Genomic DNA, 23,125 nt, shown 5'->3' on the forward strand with positions numbered 1-23,125 from the left:
AACTAATTACAATCCATAATGTCTATTTTGGAAACTGTGGCAAGTTTTGGACCATTTTAGTTCAGGGATGTTTTCTTCGATTTCTTTTTCTAATCTAATAATGCTCCACATTTGACCCTCATTATTAATTGCCGGAAATCACCAACAAAATCTTTCATATGCAAAACATTTCCGCACTGCTGAAAGAGAATGGCAAGCCTTATTCATCGATGCTCTGAGTAAACACGTTTTAATTGGGAAAAAAGCTTTCCTATGCTATCTACAAAGTCTGTGCTTTTGGGTTTTGAATGTGCAGGCCAGACAAGTTTCCGTTTTTAAAGCTGAAATCGACAGACTTCTGATCTGCAGGCTTTGTTGATGTGCGACGGTGGGTTGTGTGACCTTGTCTAATGTGCTTCTATTAGCCAGTGAACCGTTCACCCAGCCATGTCATTTAATGGACATTTCAATGGCTGTGGGTGTACTTTCTGCCGACGGGAAATTGATTGACACTCAACAAGTGAGTGTCCATCGGTAGCTTTTTGAGGTCATGCCTGCAGAAGTACGGATTCTTAACACATGAAACTGTGTAAGAGTTGAAGCGTTAATGGTGTTTATTAAGAGGAAAGAGAAAAGTGGTTAGAAAGTGGTAAGCCTATCAGTCTCTGGAAACATGTACAAAAGGGCAAGATTCTGGATTATCGATAGCAAATCATGAAATGCTTTTTTTTTTTTTTTTTTAAATGCGTTTTTACAAAAATGCCACTCTGATCAAGTGACTTGGAAAAAGCTGCAAGATTGTGCTCTGGCACAAATCAGATTTTGAAACATTTAGCTATATGTATTGTTTGTGTTGTATTAAGCAGTTTGGGGTTATGGAGAAATACTCAACCTAAAAGTGTTTTATTCCTCTTTTGCCACACATTACTATTTTTAGTTTTACTAATTTTGGTTGTTGATTGGCAACAGTTCCTGGTTTCACTTATAGCCACTATAAACACTTCTTCCATTTCCAATTTCCTTTTTTGGTCTGTCCTAAATATAATAAGTCTGTCTGGCTCTAAACTTACTTACTGGCTGTTACAAATCGCTAAAACTCAAGACTTCTTGCATAAACAGAAAAGGTATTTATATTGAACACCATATCACCACAGTTTAAATATTTTTATTAATAGCCTCAAATTATGTATCCTACATTCTAATGTAAATAAACGTCCCTGTGTATATTCTGTTTCTACCAAAAAAAAATGATGTATCAGAACAAGCACATTTATATAATGTAAACTTATGCTGTACTTTGCAGCTAAAACTACCATCAGAGCCTTCTGACCAATCAGATTCCAGAATTCAACAGCACTATAGTCTAAATAAGTTATATTGTAAGCAACAAATAATCTGTTTGTTTTTTTCTATTTTATTCATTTACTCATACTCATACTATTGTTTTTTGTGTAACAATGTTTTTATCGCCTTGTATAAATCTGGTCAAAACCTTGTCAGGCATCCCAGTACTCTTAGTATGCACCACTGCCTGGACATAAATCAAAGTGCAGAATATATTTGTGGAAAAAATAATCGTATATGATTAAATCTAATTAATTTTGTACCAGAATGATCCTACTGTATGTGTTTATTGGTAAGCAAATGAATATGCATAACGCATAAAGCATATGGTCCAGGCTAATTAGTTAAAATCAGTCCTTCTCAAATAGTGGGGCGCGCCCCCCTGGGACATGAGACATGGCCTAGCTTACTCTGGAGTTTTAAAGAATGATGATCAGTATATATAGTATTAATAATTGAACAAAACACAGTACAGAAATCAGCAAAACAGAGCAATTACCAATAATGTACGGTATAAACTACAAAGTATTTTATGTATGTGGCAGTGGGCGAGTGGATGAGCACCGGTTTGTGAGTGGAGTGCGGAGAATACGCTGCTACATTTATTGACACATAAAACTAAATGTTTATACAATTTTGTCGTATCGCTATCGTCACCATAAGATCGAAAAATCACAAGTTAAACCATTGTAACTCAGGGGCCATCTGTATATATTTTTATGAACTATCAAAAAGTATACTGTTTGCTAAGATAATGCCAATCAATAGATGTTTACACATGCTAATACAAATACATATTGTTATGCTGCGACCGTTATATCTTTATGATGGACGCTAACGTTTGCACCAAGAACAGTGAGACTTTTTTTAAAGTGAATATTTGTCATGTACTGATATATACCGCAAGGGTCTCAAAGTCATCACAGAGGCCTACATATGCATTTTCTCTGTCAATAAACTTTAGATATCTTTTGTACACTTCCTGGTGTCTGTGTGACTGATATTCCCAGATCCCTGTTTGGAGAGACTGAACAAAGATAAGTGGGATGAGACTCTTGGAGTCATGGCTAACTCAGAGACGAACCTACCAATAATAAAAAAAAAGAAGTATGCATTTCCCATCTTTAACATTACCCGCACATATTTCAGATTTAAATGCAATAAAAAATGCTGCACGTCAGCACACCTTTTTTAAAGAGCATATAAATAACATCCAGCAAAAAATATGATAAAGTTTTTAGATTTTCCAGCATAGCAGTGAACATCCTACAGCCAACATTGTAGGGTTTCTAAAGGGTTCACATATACTTATCACAATTACTGATTAAAATGTAAGCAGTCACGCAGATTCAACATCAGAGTAAAAGTGCTATCCTCACCCCCTGTTGTTAGCAATGCACAAAGAGACGCAAAGCCACAACTAAAAAAAGACGCCAAGAAAAAGTCAGCCGCTAAACAAACAGAGACTAAAGAAGCTCTTATTCTGAATGCTGGACTGAACAAAGACATTGAGCCTAGGGGTAGGAAATAACTGAATCGGATACAGACATTCACTGTGTCTTCTCTGTAGGTTGTTGACTTTTTACCGATGTACAAAATGGGTATTCGGTGAATGCTGCATTATTATTGACTCTCCTGCTTAAAAACCAGTCTGAACAAGGCAAGGTCACAAAGCAGATAAAAGAACAGCTAATCAATACGTTCTATAAAGTAAATAATGCAAGCAGAATCACGCTACCTCACTCAGTTAACACCCATACAGTGCACGTTTACCATGTGGCTCGCACAACAATCTCAGTAAAAACAAATAGTCTGGAGCTCGACACATTCTCACTTCTACGTGTACAGAAACAGTCAACCAGTGAAGTCCATTCAGAACCTGGAAAGGATTTTTGCCAAGTATGACATTAGAAGATGTCTCAAAAACATGTCGAATAGCCAACGTATTTTCCCAAAATGACAGAAACACACAACAACTACCATATAAACCAACATCACAGGAAATGGATGTGACAAGAACTCACCTTTCTCCTCTTTTGTCTTCTCCTCTTTAACAGAGCGTGAATACAGCACCTGAAATCACACGAAAAAAGTATATAGTGAACAAATGAACTTAAGTGAACTGTCGTAAAAATGAGCTCTGTGCCCGAGATGCAGGCCTGGTGACAGTGTGAAATAGATGAGCAGCTGCTACTGTAAAAGGATTCATCCCCTGTTATGACTCACACTCAAATATCTATTATGAAAATGTCTGAACTATGACTTAGCATCAAACAACAAGAGCAATGAAGGATATGGTCGAAGAAATCCATCCTGTCTAAATCATGTAAGATGTAGAGGAGCCAGATGAAGTAGCCTGAAGGCCTAGTTCGAAGCAATTGTATGATAAGAGCATATATAATAATCTGATCACTTTCTCTTTCTCTCTTTCTGTTTCTGTATCCCTCTATGCTGATCTGTATGTGTTCTCCTGCTGTCTCATATGATGTTGGTGTCTGATCCTGACACGTTTCTACTGCTGTGACTCTGCTCACCCTCCAGATCTGCATGATACTGGATACCATCCACATGAATAACTTAAAGATTGCATTTCTCATAACAATTATTTAAACTCTTCCACCAAAAAACTGCTGATGTAATCATAAAGCCTTGCTCCAAGCGGTACAAGGTGTAGCACATCAAGTGTTCATACAGTATCTTATTTGAAGAACCCAAACAGAAATCAACAAGAGATCAATCTGGTCCTCAAAACCCCAGTAAGAAAGTGATGAAATGTAATTAGATTTAGTCAGAGCAACTTTTGGTGACACGTATGACAGCGACCATTCGCGCCCGCTAGATGTGAGAGAAAAACTTTCTGCAAATATTTATGCGACTACCATTTGGAGTAAAGACAGTCGAGAGAAAGTGATGCAGCTACCAATGAGAGTGAAGGCAGTACTGTGCATGTGATTCATTTCTAATGGTCCATTTTCTACTGAGAAAAGAAGGAATTCTGACGACTTTGCAGTAAGGTGACTACGCAACAGTAAAATTGTGTTAATGTGGCTGTAGAGTATGACATCTTAAGTTAATACGACTATACAGGCTGTGACAACAGTTGCCGGCCGACTTCCCTCAGATCAACTAGTTATAATTCTGTTCACTTTTAAATATACTCTGATATCACTGGTGTTGCTGGAGATTTTCTAGTAAAACAGTTCTCAAAACTTTTGAATACTTAGTTTATCGAATTTCTGGGGTTTTCTTTCTTTTGAAAACAGAAGAATTGATTGATCTCAAGGTTGAGGATGTGCAATTACATGGCAACCACAATATTAACATGTTAAAATGAATTGATCATGTACAGAAGTGATGTACCCTTGTTTTGTTTGTTTTTTAAGTTGGTTTTACTTACTTTCTTTTAAGTATTTAAGCACCTGTACACCTCAACAATGATAGACATGTAATGAATGGACATTTATTGCCATCCAGATGAGGATGGGTTTCTCTTTTGGGTGTGGCCCCTCTCTCTTTTTCCTTGTCACTATAACCAATGTGTAAAACATTAGGTATAATCTGACAATTATAAGGAACAAATTTGTAGGCAGTGAACTTTGACACACTTTTATACAACTTTATAATCACTTTATCTCAAACCACGTGCATTGTTAAAAGCGCTATAAAAATAAAAATTAATTTTGGTGTGTGTACAAACAAATGGCAACCAGGTAGAGAATGCTTTGTAAAAAAAAATAAAATAAAAATAAAAATAATAATAATAATAATAATAATAATAATAATAAAACAAATAATTATGATTCCAAAAAAGTCTACTAGAAGAAGATGTGTTCTCTTCTTCAGTTTGTTTAAAAACTGAGACAGCTGGGTTTCATCCTCCTGTTGTTTTAGGGAGTTTTCAACTCTTTTTAATTTTTTAAAAAGATTTAAACATTTAAAATAAAAAAATAAAAAAATGTTTTTAACGATTTAAACATTTAAACTACACACAGTCCTTTCAAGCAGCTTTTGGACAAATCCTATTGTTAGTGCCACACAAATAAAACTGCATTGAACCGAACTGAATAGAAGGTGAGTTTGTGGGTAGAGGATTAAGGCAACTTTCTCACAACACTGTCAGGATGAAGAGATAATACGTCACCATGAATAATTAGAAACATTCAAACTGTTACAGGTAACAAGGTAAACTAAATCTCAATCAAAAACACAATCTCAGCACAACCGCACACAACCCGCATCAGCATCCCACACAAAGACAAATGAGATTATTCGCTGGGTTATTAAAAGAAGTCTTAATTATTGCTCTTGTATAAAAAGTTGCTAATAAAGTAACTCAAAAGCACTCTGTAGATGTTTGTACAGTGGTACATGAGAAGTTGGAGATCTTCAAAAGTGCACACAGATCCAAATAAACAGAATAGGAGTAATAAAGAAAAAGCTTGTGATTGGAGATCTTACCTTATTTTCCACGGCTACCTGCACATTATTAATCCAACAGTGAAGCTGAAACTGTTTAGTGAGTTCAGTGCTGCATTCTGCTCTGCCAGTTACTTAGTGCGTGAGAGACAGAGGGAGAGAGTGTCGCATGCAGGCACGCGCGCACACACACACACACACACACACACACACACACACACACACACATTCCCATTCAGGTGGTGCACCACCCCCGACCCTCCCTTCTTTTTTTTTAACAATTGTATTTACTCAGTGCACGTTTTTATATACCTCAATTTAGGCATTACACAGATTTCTGGTCAACCATGCGCTATAAACGAATACTACTATATATATATTTTTTTTATTTTTATTTTTATTTTTTTCCCTTTTCCCCCAATTCTTAACTTTGGTCCTGTACCAGACCTAAAAAATGTCCAACACAGTTTAATATTTTCCCTGTGCCAATTACCTAATAAAGAGCCTTTGATGAGTTGTGTATTACAGCAGGAAAAACACTAAAAAGTACCTCACATTGGGTAACTCCAAGGTTGTGTACATACAGATGGCACACATTATCACAATCCAGACTTTCTTTCTAAACCAGAGGTGGCAAAAGTACACACATCCTTTACTAAAGTAGAAGTACAGATACTCATGTTTTAAAATACTCTGGTAAAAGTTGAAGTACTGATTAAACTTTTTTACTCAAGTTAAAGCAAAGAAGTTTAAGCTCTGACATGCACTCAAGTAAAAAAGTAACCATTACTACTACCTGTTTTAGTGTCACACTGGTAACTGGACCTCACATCATATTAATATTAGGGCTGTCAATCATTTTTTTTATATTCATATTTAATCGCAATTAATTGCATGATTGTCGTGAGTTAACTTAACATAAATCGCAACTTAATCACACAGTGGTCCCCAACCTTTTTTGCCCCACGGACCGGTTTAATGTCAGACAATATTTTCACGTACCGGCCTTTAAGGTGTGGTGGATAAATACAACAAAATAAAATGATATGACCAGTTTTTATGTCGGTCGTATCTTTTTATTTTGTTGTATTTATCCACCACACATTATTATATTATGATACATAACCTATTATGTGTTAGCGGCCGGAGCAGCCCATCTTAAGAAGGTAGCGGATGGAGGTAAGACATGTGACAGAGGGAAGCATCTTAACATGCATCAAGAGTGAGTCATAGACAGATGTGGCGGAAAAAATCCGGTAACTTTAAAAAATAAAAAATCGTTCAGAATCAGATAATAAATAAAACGGAAATAATGTAGGTTATGTATTCTTTCTGTGTGGCCCGGTACCAACTGACCTACGGACCAGTGCCGGTCTGCGGCCCGGGGATTGGGGACCACTGATCTAATCAACATGGACATGGAGAAATATGGATGCTTTATGCAAATGTATGTTTATTAGTGAAACCAAACTCAACATGGAGCATGAAGGCAAAATATTCTTGTAAATGTTTTAAACTAATTTTGGTGGTTACAATTACATAAATCATCAGGACTGGATTTTAAATACAAACGGTCAAACAGAAATGCGCGCTGCAGTAATCGTGCGCTAATAAAAATGTGTGCGGTTAAAATTTATTTGCATTAACGGTTTATTTAGGCTTTTTTAACGGCCCCTAATAATATATTAATACAAAACGAATTTCTAATTTTGTTACCTAATGAATGTATCCAGGAAAAGATGATGATCAGGTGATCAGGAATGTCTCTGTTCTCAGTCATGTTTACTAACTCCCTCAGTCTCATCCACGTTAACCCCAAACTTCTTGTTGCCTTCTGCCTTGTTCATTGTTATCTTTGTAATATAGTCTAGACACGCAAGGACAGGAAGAAGGTTGATGGGCTGAAAATGGCACGCAATGTGAGGGAAAAATATTGACATTTCAACAAATAGACTAAAACTAAAGTAACGAGCCTGATTTGAAAATGTAGAAAGAAGAAAGTACAGATATTTGTGTAAAGAAGTTATAGTGTAAATAAAGAGTAAAGTAAAATCCTGATACCAGAAAAATCCACTTAAGTACAGTAATGAAGTATTAGACTTGTTTTCTTTCATAGAGTAAGGTCTTCTGATTGACAATATTACAGTTAGTCCAAAATGCAGCAGCCAGAGTTCTCACAAGGTCGAGTAAATATAACCATTTAACTCCAATCTTATCATCTCTACACTGGCGACCTATTTAGTTTCAAATTGCCAACAAACTACTGCTACTTACTTATAAAACACTAAATGGTTTGGCTCGGATGTATCTATCCAGTCTTCTAACACGCTACAATCCGTCACACTCCCTGAGATCTCAAAACTCTTAACTTCTAGTAGTTCCTAGAATAGCAAAGTCCACTAAAGGTGGACATTCTCACATTTAGCTCCTAAACTAGGGAATAGTCTTTCTGACAGTGTTCAGAGCTCAGATACAATCTCCCAGTTTAAGTGCAGATCAAAAATTTATCTTTTTAGCGAGTTCTACACATACCACACATCATATCATAACCTTGTGCTCCAGTACATCTGATCACATGCACATTATGACCTTGTGCTTGTTAATGTTATGAACAGCAGCTACGCTAATTAGTCTCCACTGCTTCTCTCTCTCTACCCATCCCGAGGCATCCTGAGGTTGCGCCAGCTCCAGTCGTGTCCCACCTCATGAAGATTGTGGACCTTTAAAGAAATAGATGGCGACCCCCCGCACACATCCCGAACCATCTAGAGACGTACCAGCCCCATTTGGATTCCACCTAATGTGGATTTTGGACATTGGACATCTTTAAGTGTTTAAAGGCTTTGGCATGGGGAAACTGGTGTTGGATCTATGATGATTGCAAATGTTGAGCCATTTTATGAGTTGCTCAGTAGCTCCTGGTTCCATAACCTCAAATGACTGTATAAGACTGTAGAAAGAACATTACTCATAATCTTACATTCCAGTGCTCATGTTAGTTCTCACTCTCCAGTGTTCTGTATTGTTTAAAGATTAATGATCACACTCTTGATATCACCCAGATGAGGATGGGTTCCCCCTTTGAGTCTGGTTCCTCTCAAGGTTTCTTCCTCATAACATCTAATGGAGTTTTTCCTTGCCACAGTCGCCACGGCTGCTCACCAGGGATAAATACACATTGTTCACCTTAACTCTTAATTTCTGTAAAGCTGCTTTGAGAGAATGTCCACTGTGAAAAGCGCTATAGAAATAAACTTGACTTGACTTGACAAAATGACCAACAACTTCATTTTTCCCAAAGAGAAATTATTACTTAAAAATGTACTTATAACTGTATATAGCTGCAATTATATGTGAAACAATTAGTAACACAGATAAGAAACAATATATGATCCAAGAAGTTATTCGAACTGGTACTGACCCAGTGAGAACAGTGTAAAACAGAAACATAAAGATTAAAGATAAACATGTATTGTTGTAATAATCCTGGAATAATGTAGAATTTTAAAACGTTTCCCAATAGTGCTATCTCCAATAACGTACTTTCCTTGACCTATTCTTCATCAAGGTGTGTTGTTGAAAGAGAAACGTTGCGTTTATTTAAATGCAAATAAGTCTACTGTAAATTCCATCACATTCAGGGACCGACCCATACCATCATCATTGTAACAAGCCAGTGAAAGTCACCAAAAGACACATGCTGTTAACGTGAGAAGAAATGCCTTGGGCTAGTATTCAGACTTCCTTTCCCACCGGGGTTGCCACTTGCCACCACTGGCCAGACCCGGCCTATATCTAAACAGACAGCAGATGTTGTGGGGAATCCTGCCCTGGTGATTATATGCTTGGGAAGGCTTTATGGGAAGACTCCTTCCTCTACGGTATTATTGCTGCTGTTAAGGGGACCGATTTGAAAAAGTCTTTTGACGACCGTTAGCTATGGTTGCACGGAGCAACAATAGTGGGCGATTTCCCTTTGAAAGTGTCTCTATTCTTTCTGCCTGGCCCAGGATAATACTGGCCTTTACAAATGCGCACAAACCTGTAACATAATCCTGTTCAAAGCACAGTGTACATGGACTAGCACAATGAGCAGAGCTCGAAATAACCAGATCCCGTGAAGATTTTTTTGTCTCTTTTTCCACTTGTGCTGTACATCCCAAGTATGGTTACACCGAAATGTCTGATGGTCTGGCTTCAGAGCGACATTGCTTTTTGCCTAATCTTCTGGGGAAAAAAAAAACAACTAATGTAAGACCAGCACAGATGGACAACTAAAATACCAGCACACTGCATGCATACCTTCATATTTCCTCGCAGGTGTACAGACGCTAGACCGTACCACAATGACAGCAAAGCTAAGCAGCTGTGTTTGTCTAATTATGGTCCACTGATTGCATTTATCAGATTGCAATTCAGTGATAGAAAACCAGTTCAGCGAACACTGCAGACAACTACCCACGCAAAACAAACAAATAAACCAGATTTAATCGTATAATAATGATCCCACTGGAGTCTCGGGCTCATGCCTCGTTAAGCCTCAGTGCCGCGCTTTTTATTTGCGAAACAATAATTTGGTAAAAAGTATTTCTGATGTTTCTTGCATATCTGACACCCATGGTGGTAAGATGATTGATAGTGTGTGAGGTAAGGGTGTGGTATTGAACAGTGGGTGCATGGAAAGACTTGGAATGATTGAGCATGCCTGATGTCATTATTGCAGCACAAAGATCTGCTGAGGTTCATTCCCCCTCCCGTGACTCACACACTGAGAAAGACACAAGGCTGGATGACATGCAGTTACACTGTATGTGTGTGTGTATGTGTGTGTGTGTGTGTGTGTGTGTGTGTGTGTGTGTGTGTGTGTGTGTGTGAGAGAGAAGGGTATTACGTGAGATTGATGGAGTGTGCTGGGCTGAAATTGTGTCATTGCCTTGTGTATGACTGTGTGTGTATGTGTGTGTGTGTGTGTGTGTGTGTGTGTGTGTGTGTGTGTGTGTGTGTGTGTGTGTGTGTGTGTGTGTGTGTGTGTGTGTTTGAGTACTCTACATTTTTTTCTGGTTCAGAGGTGCTGTTCTGATAGTGGGCTCTTATTCAGCCTCCTAAATAGACCAGGGTTTTGATTGGCTGAGAGACAGAACAAGAGTCTGAATGCTCTCAAGTGTGCTGGAGTGGCCTATGGAGGGGGCCATATCTCTCACTAGCTTTACTCCCAGGCTTCATTGCCTACAAAAGCAGTTCTGGTCACAACATCACAGTCTGCTGTTTTTTTGTCCGGTTGTCACGGCATACAAACAACTCATGGATTGTGCAAACATAGCTAATATCCATTTAAAGAGACCTACTCATAGTTTTTCAGATGTCTGCTCAAAAGCAGTCCATTAATTTACCCAGCATCAGCGAAAGTCTTTTGGTACGTATTAAACACGCCTATTCATTTCAGTGTATTCACGTTTGAACGCCCACCTATTAACCTTTTTTAACCAAATTACACCAATACCATGCCTGCATGCCAACTGCTGTTTGATAGGAGTGTTCCAGCTCACAAATTGGCTATAAAATGGGATGCAGTCTGCATAATGTAGGTTAATTTAAAAGGGATTTAGGGGGATAATACGTAGCTTTGTACCTCCTGTAAAAATAATTCTGGCTCAAAAATATTATAATAAACTGGAGCAGATTTTGGCTCACAGGAAATAGTGACACAAATACGGTGCTCAGTTGGACCACCTAGAACACACACCCTGGTGACTGGTAAAAAGTTTCGTAAGGGAATTACTACTGACATCTCAAGGAAGGTCATCTAAGCTCACCCTGCCTTTTAAATATAAACAGTAGGTTTACCCACCCTCTTGTCCTCTTTGCTTCACTAACACACATAGATGTTAGACCCACACACACACACACACACACACACACACACACACACACACACACACACACACACGCGCACACACACAAAGAAAAAGAAGAAGAATGGGTCATACTGGTTTCCATGGCTATAAGTGGGTCATTTACCAAATCTGAGGATTTAAGTGACAGCGAGAGAGAGAAAGAGAGCGAGAGAGAGAGAGAAAGATAGATAGATTGTATGTCCTTGTAGTCTACAGCCTTGTTTTACCACCCACAGTATATTCTTTCATAGGGTTAAGACCTCAAGACAACTCGTATAATATTTCACCCGAAAATCCCAAAAGAATCATAGTAGGAAAACACTAAACAAATTATTGCCTTATGACAAGTCAACGCAATAAAACACCAGCTTACCTATTAGTTCACTCAATTATGACAGGAGAATATTCATATACTGTAACCGGACCTGTAAGTAATATTATATACATATCACCACATCAGTGAGTAGGTTTCAGGGCCTTTTATGTGGTTTACAAACAGCCCAATGCAACAGAAACTTGGTACCATTCCAGAAAATGTCAGATGTTTATTCAGATGGTAATGCAATGGGAGATTTCAATGGCATGCGGAGCCTCTTCAGGGCCTAAGTCACGTTCTTTGATCTGTCCCTGCTGTAGCGGGAGAATCTTATTCTCCAATAATTTATGTGCTAAATGCATAATTGGACAAGTGGTCCAAAACTTTGCCTGTAAAAGCATGGTGTGTGGGAGACTACTATACAAAGCAACTGTTATTCGTCTCCATTAAAAAGGAGAGAATTCTTGTACCATTTCAGGTTTTGTCTGCCATTTTGTCTCATGTTTCATTTGTATACTCTTCAACTCAATAGTATTACGAAAGTAAAAACACCTGGCGCCTGAATTGCTCTACAGTTCCATTCATTTTTTAGCCTTAGAAATAGAAGACGTTTAACTTTAAACCTGGGGATCAATAAATCTCTTAATTCACTGAGTATACTGCATGTGTGTAAATGAATCTTACAAATGATGTATACAATTTTAAATGACAGCACTTTTTTTTTAGCTCAGCCTGAAAAAAAAGGGTAAGATATGCTATTGGCAATACACCAGCCAGCTTTATCAGTTAGCTTTTTATTGGTAACATCTTAATCTAAGTTTAATTAGTATTTTTGCAATGGCAAATTAAGCATACATTGCTGACACTAATATTTTAAGATTAAAATAAATGATTATTATTATTATTATTATTATTACTACCTAAAAATGTGATGGAGGATATGTAATCTCTGAATTTTGCGTATTTAACCTGTTTAGCAAATGGGAGGATAAATGAGAAGGGGGTGGATCACTTTTATTGAGTACCTTAATCATTATTCTAACACAACACTCTATTCCAACATCTATAACAGACAGGTTATTATGTTATATATATATTAAGAGTTGCAACATGATCTGTTTTTTTCTTTTTATTAATTGCTTCCTTGTACTAAAGAAATCAGTCATGAGCCATCGTGAGCTTTTTAAATAAAGTGTTTTCCTCCGTGCCACAAAGCAGGCGCTCATTTATGCGTCCGCATGAATTGAACGACAAAGATTAGTGCAAACAGAATGATCTTTATTGGATTTACGTGAAGGGGCAAACACACAGTGCAATTCTCCTCAGCCCCTGAAAGAACTGTCTGACAGGAGGGTGATTTAATAAGCCTTACCACGGAGAAGCTGTGTGCAAGCAAACAGAGATGACTGTGGGCACACTGGGAAGAGCCAGGAGGCCTTACAGAGGAGGAAAAACACTTTGGAGAAGGGGGTCAGATTAACAAGGCTGAGACAAATCATATACACTTTCCTATATCTCTACACCCTAATTCATTCTTTCAACAACAAAAAAAATCCTGCACACGTCTATATACAAAAACTTTGACTATTGATCCAATAATGAAAATAAGACAATGCCGCTAAGGACAAATTAGGATGAACAGAATGAGTAGCTCACCTCTCATATCATTCAGTCATATATTTTCTAACAGTAATATCAAGATTCTGACCAAAAAACGGATATATTGAATTGTGTGACATTTTTAAACAATAATGTCAAGATTCGGACCAAAAACCTGATCTATTCAATTGTGTAGCGTTTATGGAAGTCACATGATCAAAGAATGAACAAATTGGACCTGAGGACTCCTGAGATGAACTACTCAGTTCTGTTTACTATGTACTCGTTCATAACCTACGGAGATTTTGCAATGCTTCGCTTATGCATGTCCAGAAAAAAATCAACGAATCACGACTACACTGTCTCCTGAGTCACATTAAAGACTCCTTAAAAAAATTAATTGATCGTTAATGAACGGCCCATCACTAATCACAAACCATTGGCAAAAAGCAGTTCACTGCATGTCGTATTTTGTATGCTTATATATGTGACAAATAAAAATTTGAATGGGTATTTATATTTGTCCACATGATAAATGGCTCAAAATGTCAGTGTTTCTGTCATGACAAAGACCGATACGAAATATGTTATTGTGAAATATACTGCGATACATAAACTAATGATCTCATCACAACAATTATATATACACCGGTAATTTTAATCATGAAAGTAGCTTAATGCACACATAAGACACAAACAACTATAAAGAGTGGCAAAAATGTACTTGCAGATGCAAGACACATGGGAGAGAACTGGAAAATACATTTGCAACGAGATGTTTATAGCCGCTAACACACCATTCCCATGGCAGCAGAAGAGTGAGAACAAAATGTCCTCAAGTGGGGGGACTCTGAATCATTAACGACCCAGTTACACTTACTCAATGTCAAATCTAACAAGTGGATATGTGGACTGTTTGGTTATTTCTGCAGCGGTCCATACACACACATATCACACACACACACACACACACACACACACACACACACACACACACACACACACACACATACGCACACATACTGTAAGTATATCCTCTGTGACAGGGTCAGCTTTTGTTGGTGTAGCAAAAATGACTGTGCAATGAGTTGTGTGTATGTGTATACTTTGTATGGATGTACAAAGTATACACATACACACACACACACACACACACACACACACACACACACACACACACACACACACACACACACACATACACAAACCTATACATGCCTTCAGAGACAGAAAGCACACCTGCAGACTCACAGTAAATTCAAACACACCCAGAGTCTGAATATAAACATTTCCCCTCACCTTTTTTTCTCTCTTTCTTTGAGATCAATAGCAGCTGGATTTCACCCACACAACTCATTATTCCTGTGAGCCTGGGAGTTCCTGTACAGCCACCACAAGTAGATGAGCTGATTCTTTACAAGTGAAGCAGCGTTCAATCTCATCAACAAAAGGGGTCGTTGTTGCAGTTTCTCATCAAAACCAAACACAACAGATTTTACTTGTTGAACTACATTATGCTTCAAACAGCTATTAGGTGTGTCTTCGGGTTAAGTAAGAATAGAAACTTGCAGCCACTCCGTCCTTTTGTAAATATGACCATGGACCCCTATATTAGTCACAAAAGCCAAACTTACAAAGGAGGAGCTTCAGGGATTTCAGGATGGGTATGAAGGCCTTTAAATGTGAAGGTTAGGTATTATGTAGACTTTATTTTGCCTTATACTTATATATACTTATACTATCCTTTTGGCAACATGTACTGTGATTTATTTTTTTCTTCTTATTTTTCATTTCTGTTTTTTAGTTCCTATGTCTGGTCTGGTTTTTACTCCTACAATTTGTATGTGCTATTGACCTGGATGTCTGTCTGGATTTTAATCATCGCTATGCCTTTAATAACCGACTGTGTATCTGTTTGGACCTTAGTCATGGGTTATGATTCTTGTAATAACCCTAAATAAAACTTGCTCCTACACTTATTGTTACAATATTCCATTGGGCAATACTGTAGCTGTTTGTAGCATTTCTAATGCGGTGTCTTCCTACAGGCAGTAAAGTATAGGGTTAGATTTTATTCCAACTCTAACTCTGCTATCCAAACATATTTGCAATATACATGGCTCCAGATCCACCTACAGATCCAGTCCTCTAATTCGCCAGTCTTTGAGTTCTCAAACCTCAAACTTTTTTCTGTATGCTAATCCAACCCCAGTGAAGTTGTCACCAAGGACCCACCCTCAACACACACTATGGCTTCTGTTATAGACTCTAACTGAAACTGTCTTTCTCCTAAACACCAAATGTGTCTATTCACATGCTTAGTTCTTCTGTTATATCTGTGCAGTCCACGGAACTTTTTTCCGGTTCCTTCTTCTGTCTTTATCTTGACCTTCAGCCTCGCTTTCTCAAAGGCCTAGGTTCCAGTCCTTATCTCTGCCCCTGGTCTTGGTTTGCTCTGTGTTCTTAGACAAAACCTACACATGTAATCTCTCTTTTCTCCTACTCTGGATCCTGGTTTAAGCTTTACCCTAAGACATGAAATAGCACAGAAGGTACTGGCTCCCAGGGTGCACTTTGGAGAACCAGAAATTAGGGGTCCTGTGAGGAGAGTTAATAATAAATCAAGTCAAGTCAATAATCTTTTATTGTCATTTCAACCAAATATAGCTGATGCATTACACAGTGAAATGAAAGAACGTTCCTTCTGAACCCTGGTGCTACATACGAAACAATTACAGAAAACAGAAACACAGGACTAAGGACTAGTAAGTGTCCTCGCCACATAAAGTGCATCGTGTGCAACCTGGTGCTTACCTGTTTTTTTCTATTTATGACAGTAGTATGTATGGCAATCCCTATGTGCACATGGACAGTACATGGACAGGCACATAAAATTACTGTTAATGGTTTACATATGTAAATATAAGTCATGTTATACATTTCATTGCTATGTTTGTGTAGATGGTAGTTCATCATTATGATGCTCCTTACTCCAGATTCTACATCCAGTTAAAAGAGTTTTGCTCTTATACCAACTATTTCCCTCACAGTCTCCTTGGCAACCCAACTCTGAGCCAGAGATGACACATAAGAACATAGTAAACTGGTTGGCACATCCGTGTTTCCGTACAGATATAGGGGTCTTCTTGGCAACCCTTAATTTTATACAGAATTTATAAAGAAAGAATAAATTTCATATTATCCCCACCAATAATGTTTTTAATTCTAAAAGTGTCTCAAATAAAGAGAAAATGCACGGCCTGGAACTACGATTTAAAATAAAAACTTCTCTTCCTTTGTCTCATACTTATCTGATTGTACTCGAGTGGGTAAGAAATTAATGTTTAGGTACAGGGCTAATGTATTATACAGTGCATGTCCTGTTCTGGCTTTGCTTGTCATTGCTTCTGGTCTAGAGTGTCAGAAAGAATTGAGTAATAGTATAAAAATAAAAATAGAGTGTAGCAAAAAGTGTAGTAGGAAATAGATTTTAATGGGAAGTAGGGACAGGTAAACAGAAACCTGTAGATTCGACGATAAATAATGCAAGATGGTGGGGTATACTTTTAAGAGTAAAATGATAAAACTATTCAGTAAATATTTTCAACATACTGCTTTTGCTTGTGGTCTGAACTTTAGGTTCTCTTTTCTTTAACTTTTCATATCTTTTTTTTCCATTCAGAACTCATATCATTTGCATTCCTATTATGTAGATTTTACTTGATTTCCCGCAATAGCTTGCCACCCTTCTTATCTATCACTCACCGCACTTAAACCAAGGTTTGCTGCCCAATGTCCTATCACCAGCATGCAGCATTCCATGAAGATGAACCTTCTGAGAGCTCCATTTTGCAATATATAGTATGCACCTTATAGTACCCTTATGGTATGTCAACCAAATAGTGGATATTCAATCCTCAGAGAAACTGTTAATCTATCATGGAAAAAAACTTACAGGTAGGTCCCCTATTTTAAGTCTGGGCCACTGGGAGTTGCACGTCATCACTATAGCCCATAGGGTGGCCGAGTCCCCAACCACTACTGTGACATGCCATTCTACATGGACCATCTTCTCCTTATGGACAACACTTAAATATTTCACACTCAATGATGCCTAGGCGCTGCTCCCTTGGCATCACCATGCACTTCCTCCAGGCCCAAGAGGCTTACTGGTGAGCTGTCAACACCTCTTCATTAGGTCAGCTGTTTTTTTTTTATGACATTATGACATATGTCATTCAGGTGACAATCAGTAGCCCTGTGAGACACAGAATGTTTCTGTGGTTCTATGAACATACCCAGCAATAACCTGAGTCCCATCATTTAAATTGAGATTTGATATAAAAGGAACGCTGCAAAACATTTCCAGGGATTTGCAGTGGCATCACATTAGTATTTACTGCAAACAAAGCTAGCTGCTTTATACTTGTCACATGTATTTTACACACTGAAATTCTTTTAATTGTTGGTAATTCTTTCAATGTTATGGCATACACTGACCAGGCATAACTTTATGGCCACTAAACAGGCAAAACATTATGACCACCTTCCTAATATTGTGTTGGTCCCCATTTGCTGCCAAAACAGTCCTGACCAAACACCTGCTCATGCTTTTAAAAACATGATTTGGTTAAACCAAAAGGAGCTGAACCTTATTGGATTATCCATGGCGAAAATAAATCCGATTAGGTGTTTGGCGCCTTGAGTCAGGCTCGTCAGGATTACACATTCCCCAAAATCTGAAAATCCAAGCGGCAAAAACAAGATAAATCTGATTATTTAAATATGGCTGAATCTGCTTTACCTTTCACATAGCTGTCTGTGTTACTTTACTGCCAAAAGCTTTGCCTAACTGGTAGATGACAATGTTGCCTTACCAAATGCCAAAGTTCATAAGTTATTATGGAAGGGTGGTGTAAAAGTTGCTAATGGACCTGTACAGCTAATGTCAATTTTATACAGTGTACTAACCTAATTTACCTTTGCAAGCTCATACGAACTCCATGAAAAGTATCATTTTTTTCTGTTCACTCTGTTAATAGACAGTTTTTAACCAGGCATGAAGATGCAAACTTTCTTTTGGCTTCTCCAATTAGGGGTCGCCACAGCAGATCATCCGTATTCATGATCCGCATGTTCGATTTGGCACATGTTTTTACGCTGGATGCCTTTCCTAACGCAACCCTCCCCATTTATCCGGGCTTGGGACCGGAACTAAGAGTGCACTGGCTTGTGCAACCCTAATGGCTTTGGTTGGTTCCCTGACCGGGGATCGAACCCGGGCTGCATGCAGATGTAATAAGTTGAAATCCTGGACAAGAACTTCTCCCATAGCTAAGGGCTATGTTTTAGAGGATAATATTTAATATGTTAAATAAGCTAGCCTATACCACAGAGCAATGTAACTAAAACTGACAGTATCTGGCCTTTGTGATGAGTTAAACGGTTGTCCAAATTTTCATTTGAACTTAGTCAGGGTTCAATAATGTGAATGATGAATCACTATAGATTCATCCATCTTGCAACCCACAAGTCATGAATTACTCAGTTCCTTTACATAAAGGTGACTGAAATTACTGTCTTGTACTATGAATGGGGTTTAGGTTTCCAAAGTACTTCTCTTTGATCGAGACTGCACATTCTCCCACAGCCTAGACCTCTGATATTAACCTCAGCCCACTACTCTCTGCCACTGCTACCTACGAACATTTCAAAGCTTCTGCATCAAGAGGCTTTACACAAGCTGGAGATTAGGGCTAGAGTCTCTCTGATGTAAGTTTCAGTGGAATGGAAAAGGGCACTGGGCACTGAGATCAATAGAATCAGTAGTTTGTTACTCAGAACATAGCTCTATGCTCCAAGTAGGTTTCAGTAGAGCTCACATACACTGATCAGGCATAACTTTATAGCCATTGATGAGTCATTACATTATGACAAACTGCGTAATATTGTATTGGTCCCCCTTTTGCTGGCAAAACATTCCTGATCCATCGAGCATTAACAGCATTAACTTCTTCAGCAATTTGAGCTACAGGAGCTCTGTGGATTCTGTTGGATCGGACCACATGTACCAGCCTGTTTTCTCCACGTGCCATGACCCTGTCGCCGGTTCACCACTCTTGCTTCCATGGACCACGTTTATTAGATACTGAGCACTGCAAACCAGGAACATCCCACAAGAGCTGCAGTTTTGGAGCTGCTCTGACCCAGTCGTCAAACTCTCTCAATTCTTTACGCTTGCCCATTTTTCCTGCTTCTAACACATTAACTTTAAGGACAAAATGTTCACTTGCTGCCTAATATATCCCACCTAATATCCTAATATATACACCCACTAACAGGTGCCATGATAAAGAGATAATACATTTTATTCACTTCATTGGTTCTAATTTTAAAATATTATGCCTGATTGGAGCAAATGCATAGTTATAAAACGTAACTTATATCCCCCCTTTTTTATTTCATGCACTTGACATAAAGCACATTAGCCAATCTTGAGAGAAGCACTCTGCGAAGTGATTGCTGTTGTGAAAATAATCAATAAATTACAGTACACACACCACAATTACCAGACCAGTTAATGGACATATAGAGGTCCAACCTCAAATGTCAAGGTTTTGGCAAAAATATTTGATTTCCAAGCAGTCCTTGCACATGACATGCAAGTTATCACCCTCACCTGGATCTTGTTATGCACATATGTAAGTTCTGATTTCTGTATGGGTCTTTGGCAATTCAATTCATTTGTATTTGTATAGCGCTTTTAACAATGAACATTGTCTCAAAGCAGCTTTACAAAGATAATGTGGTAATAAAAATGAATAAGATGTTCTTTATAAGTGTAAGTTTGTCTCTGATGAGCGAGCCATTGGCAACTGTGGCAAGGAAAAACTCCCTGAGACGGCATAAGGAAGAAACCTTAAGCTCTTTTGGTGTTATGTGTACGTGTTTTTATTAGTCTCACAGTTTTTGACTTATCTCCAGGGTTTATATTCAGTGTTTCTGGTTTATTGGTTGGTTAATTGTACAATTTTGCATCCAATGCCTCCATTCATTACGTGTCACAAGAAGGAACAACGTGTAGCCATGCCAGGCCTATAACCATGTGTGTGTAAAAATTGATGTGTAAAGACTTTTGTGTGTGTGCATTGGCAGGAAAGCAATATCATTCTTTTTTCAAAATCCATATAAAAGTAATACAACTCAAACATCCTTCAAATGGGAAAAACCAAGGCACGAGTCTATAAATGTGTGCTGGGTGGAAGTCAGGTAATTTTAAAAAGTTCATAACACTTGTGCAACCGTCAATTATTCCAGATTAATATGATGATCAACTCATCTACAGTTTTTACAGGGGGATCCTTTATTTTTTTTTCGCATATATCTGTGTAATTATAACATTATTACAGCATATTCTAATGCTAAATGTGGAGTTCTTACTTTAAAAGGTCTGCATTAGCAAAAGCAAAACTTGTTGCTTACTCTTTTATTAAGGTTATTTCGGTCAGTTAAATTACAGATTGTCATAATTCTATTATTTTGAACAGTTCAAAATGTACCATTACAAGACCACGTTTTATTAGGAAGTCTTTTTAATAACTTTGTGTGCTATAGACTGCATACCTAGCGAGCATTTTTAATCCTTGGTGCAATAAACAGAAGTGCACATGCAGGCATTCATTTTCCTTTTCCTTCTTCAGAGATCATGGCTCCCCATGATGTAGCCTTTAGCCAATGTTTTATGGTGCTGTTAATCTTATATGTAGACAAAGGTTCAGGTTAGAGTAAAAGAAAAGCTATGTCTTTAGTCTTAAGGAGTCATGCAGTGCCACACTTGGCCTGTTGACAGTGAAATACGGCTCTTTCTTTAATGATGCAAGCAAGACACTACAGCAAGAACAAAAGGCCAAGAGCCAGTTTTGTTACACTATTGTTGCAAAATGTGTAAAAACCCATCAAATGTGACAAAAGACATGCCGCATATGTATATTTGTTACTTCTGACCCTAACCTAAACTCTAAGTCAGAGATATACATATAAATGTTCTCAGTCAATGCACTTAGAAGTATCCTGTTCTGATATTTGTACATTAGAAAAACAACATGCCAATAAATACCAATTAGCAAAATCTAAGGTCAATAAAAAAATGAAATCTTTAGATCCTGATCTTTCTTTCATACTTAAAATGTACAGAGAATCAATAAGAGCACTGTAGTGTCATTTTGAATTTAAAAGGGTCTATCACGAAAATGCATTTAAGCTGATCTGAACATTTGTGTTACATTTTTTCTTGATTTTATTGGCTTTGGTCTCAAGATTTACCTTGCATGTGCAATGGATTTGCTTCACGATGCAATTCAACTTCTGTATCACTTATTTAAGTAGATGTCTGCGCACAGCACACAGCATCATCAGGGACTCCTCCCAACTCCTCCCATCCCAGTCGCAAACTGTTCACCCATCTTCCATGCAATACAGGATACATACAGAGCTATACACACCAGAATTCGCAAGTTCAAGGCCAGTTTCCCCCCAAAACCATCACCCTGTTGAATTCTACACTACCACATTTGGACACTGATGTCTCAATGATCCTTCACTGCTTTCACTTCTTGGACATTCTGTAATATGCCTGTATATTTGTATTTGTATATAAGTGAAAATTCATAGCACATAGTAGAAAATTTTTTTCTATCTGTGTACTATCTGTATATGAACTGCGCATTACGTTGGGTACTAGACAAAGTGCATATCTGACAAATATTGTACACACACACACACACACACACACACACACACACACACACATCTATATATATATATATATATATATATATATATATATATATATATATATATATATATATATATATATGTATATATGTATATACAGTACAGACCAAAAGTTTGGTCACACCTTCTCATTCAAAGAGTTTTCTTTATTTTCATGACTATGAAAATTGTAGATTCACACTGAAGGCATCACAACTATGAATTAACATATGTGGAATTATATATGGAATTAAATACATAACAAAAAAGTGTGAAACAACTGAAAAATGTCATATTCTAGGTTCTTTAAAGTAGCCACCTTTTGCTTTGATTACTGCTTTGCACACTCTTGGCATTCTCTTGATGAGCTTCAAGAGGTAGTCACCTGAAATGTTCTTCCAACAGTCTTGAAGGAGTTCCCCGAGAGATGCTTGGCACTTGTTGGCCCTTTTGCCTTCACTCTGCGGTCCAGCTCACCCCTAAACCATCTCGATTGGGTTCAGGTCCGGTGACTGTGGAGGCCAGGTCATCTGGCGCAGCACCCCATCACTCTCCTTCTTGGTCAAATAGCCCTTGATGCCTTCAGTGTGACTCTACAATTTTCATAGTCATGAAAATAAAGAAAACTCTTTGAATGAGAAGGTGTGTCCAAACTTTTGGTCTGTACTGTATATAATTATATATACATCTTTTGCATATTATTGTGGCCACCGATCAGGCATAACATTATGACATTATGACAACCTGTCTAATATTGTGTTGTTCCCCTTTAGGAGCCAAAACAGTCCTGACCCTTCGAGCATTA

The 23,125-nt window shown here is 37.9% G+C and overlaps 1 protein-coding gene across 25 annotated transcripts in view; it reads right to left on the minus strand.

Moving 5' to 3' along the window:
• The window catches only part of nrcamb (neuronal cell adhesion molecule b), an 85,725-nt gene that overhangs the window by 43,527 nt on the left and 19,073 nt on the right, over positions 1–23,125 (minus strand). For 17 of the 25 annotated variants that reach the window (XM_083546159.1, XM_083546152.1, XM_083546139.1 and 14 more), the window contains exon 2: positions 3,348–3,396. The gene's annotated coding sequence lies outside the window, so the exon portion shown is untranslated. Of the gene's footprint in view, positions 1–3,347; positions 3,397–5,781; positions 5,941–23,125 lie in introns of those variants that run through there. The other 8 variants (XM_083546142.1, XM_083546147.1, XM_083546158.1 and 5 more) reach the window with 2 other exon arrangements.

Source organism: Silurus aristotelis (genome assembly GCF_946808225.1).
Source record: "Silurus aristotelis genome assembly, chromosome: 7".
Classification (NCBI taxonomy): Eukaryota; Metazoa; Chordata; class Actinopteri; order Siluriformes; family Siluridae; genus Silurus; species Silurus aristotelis.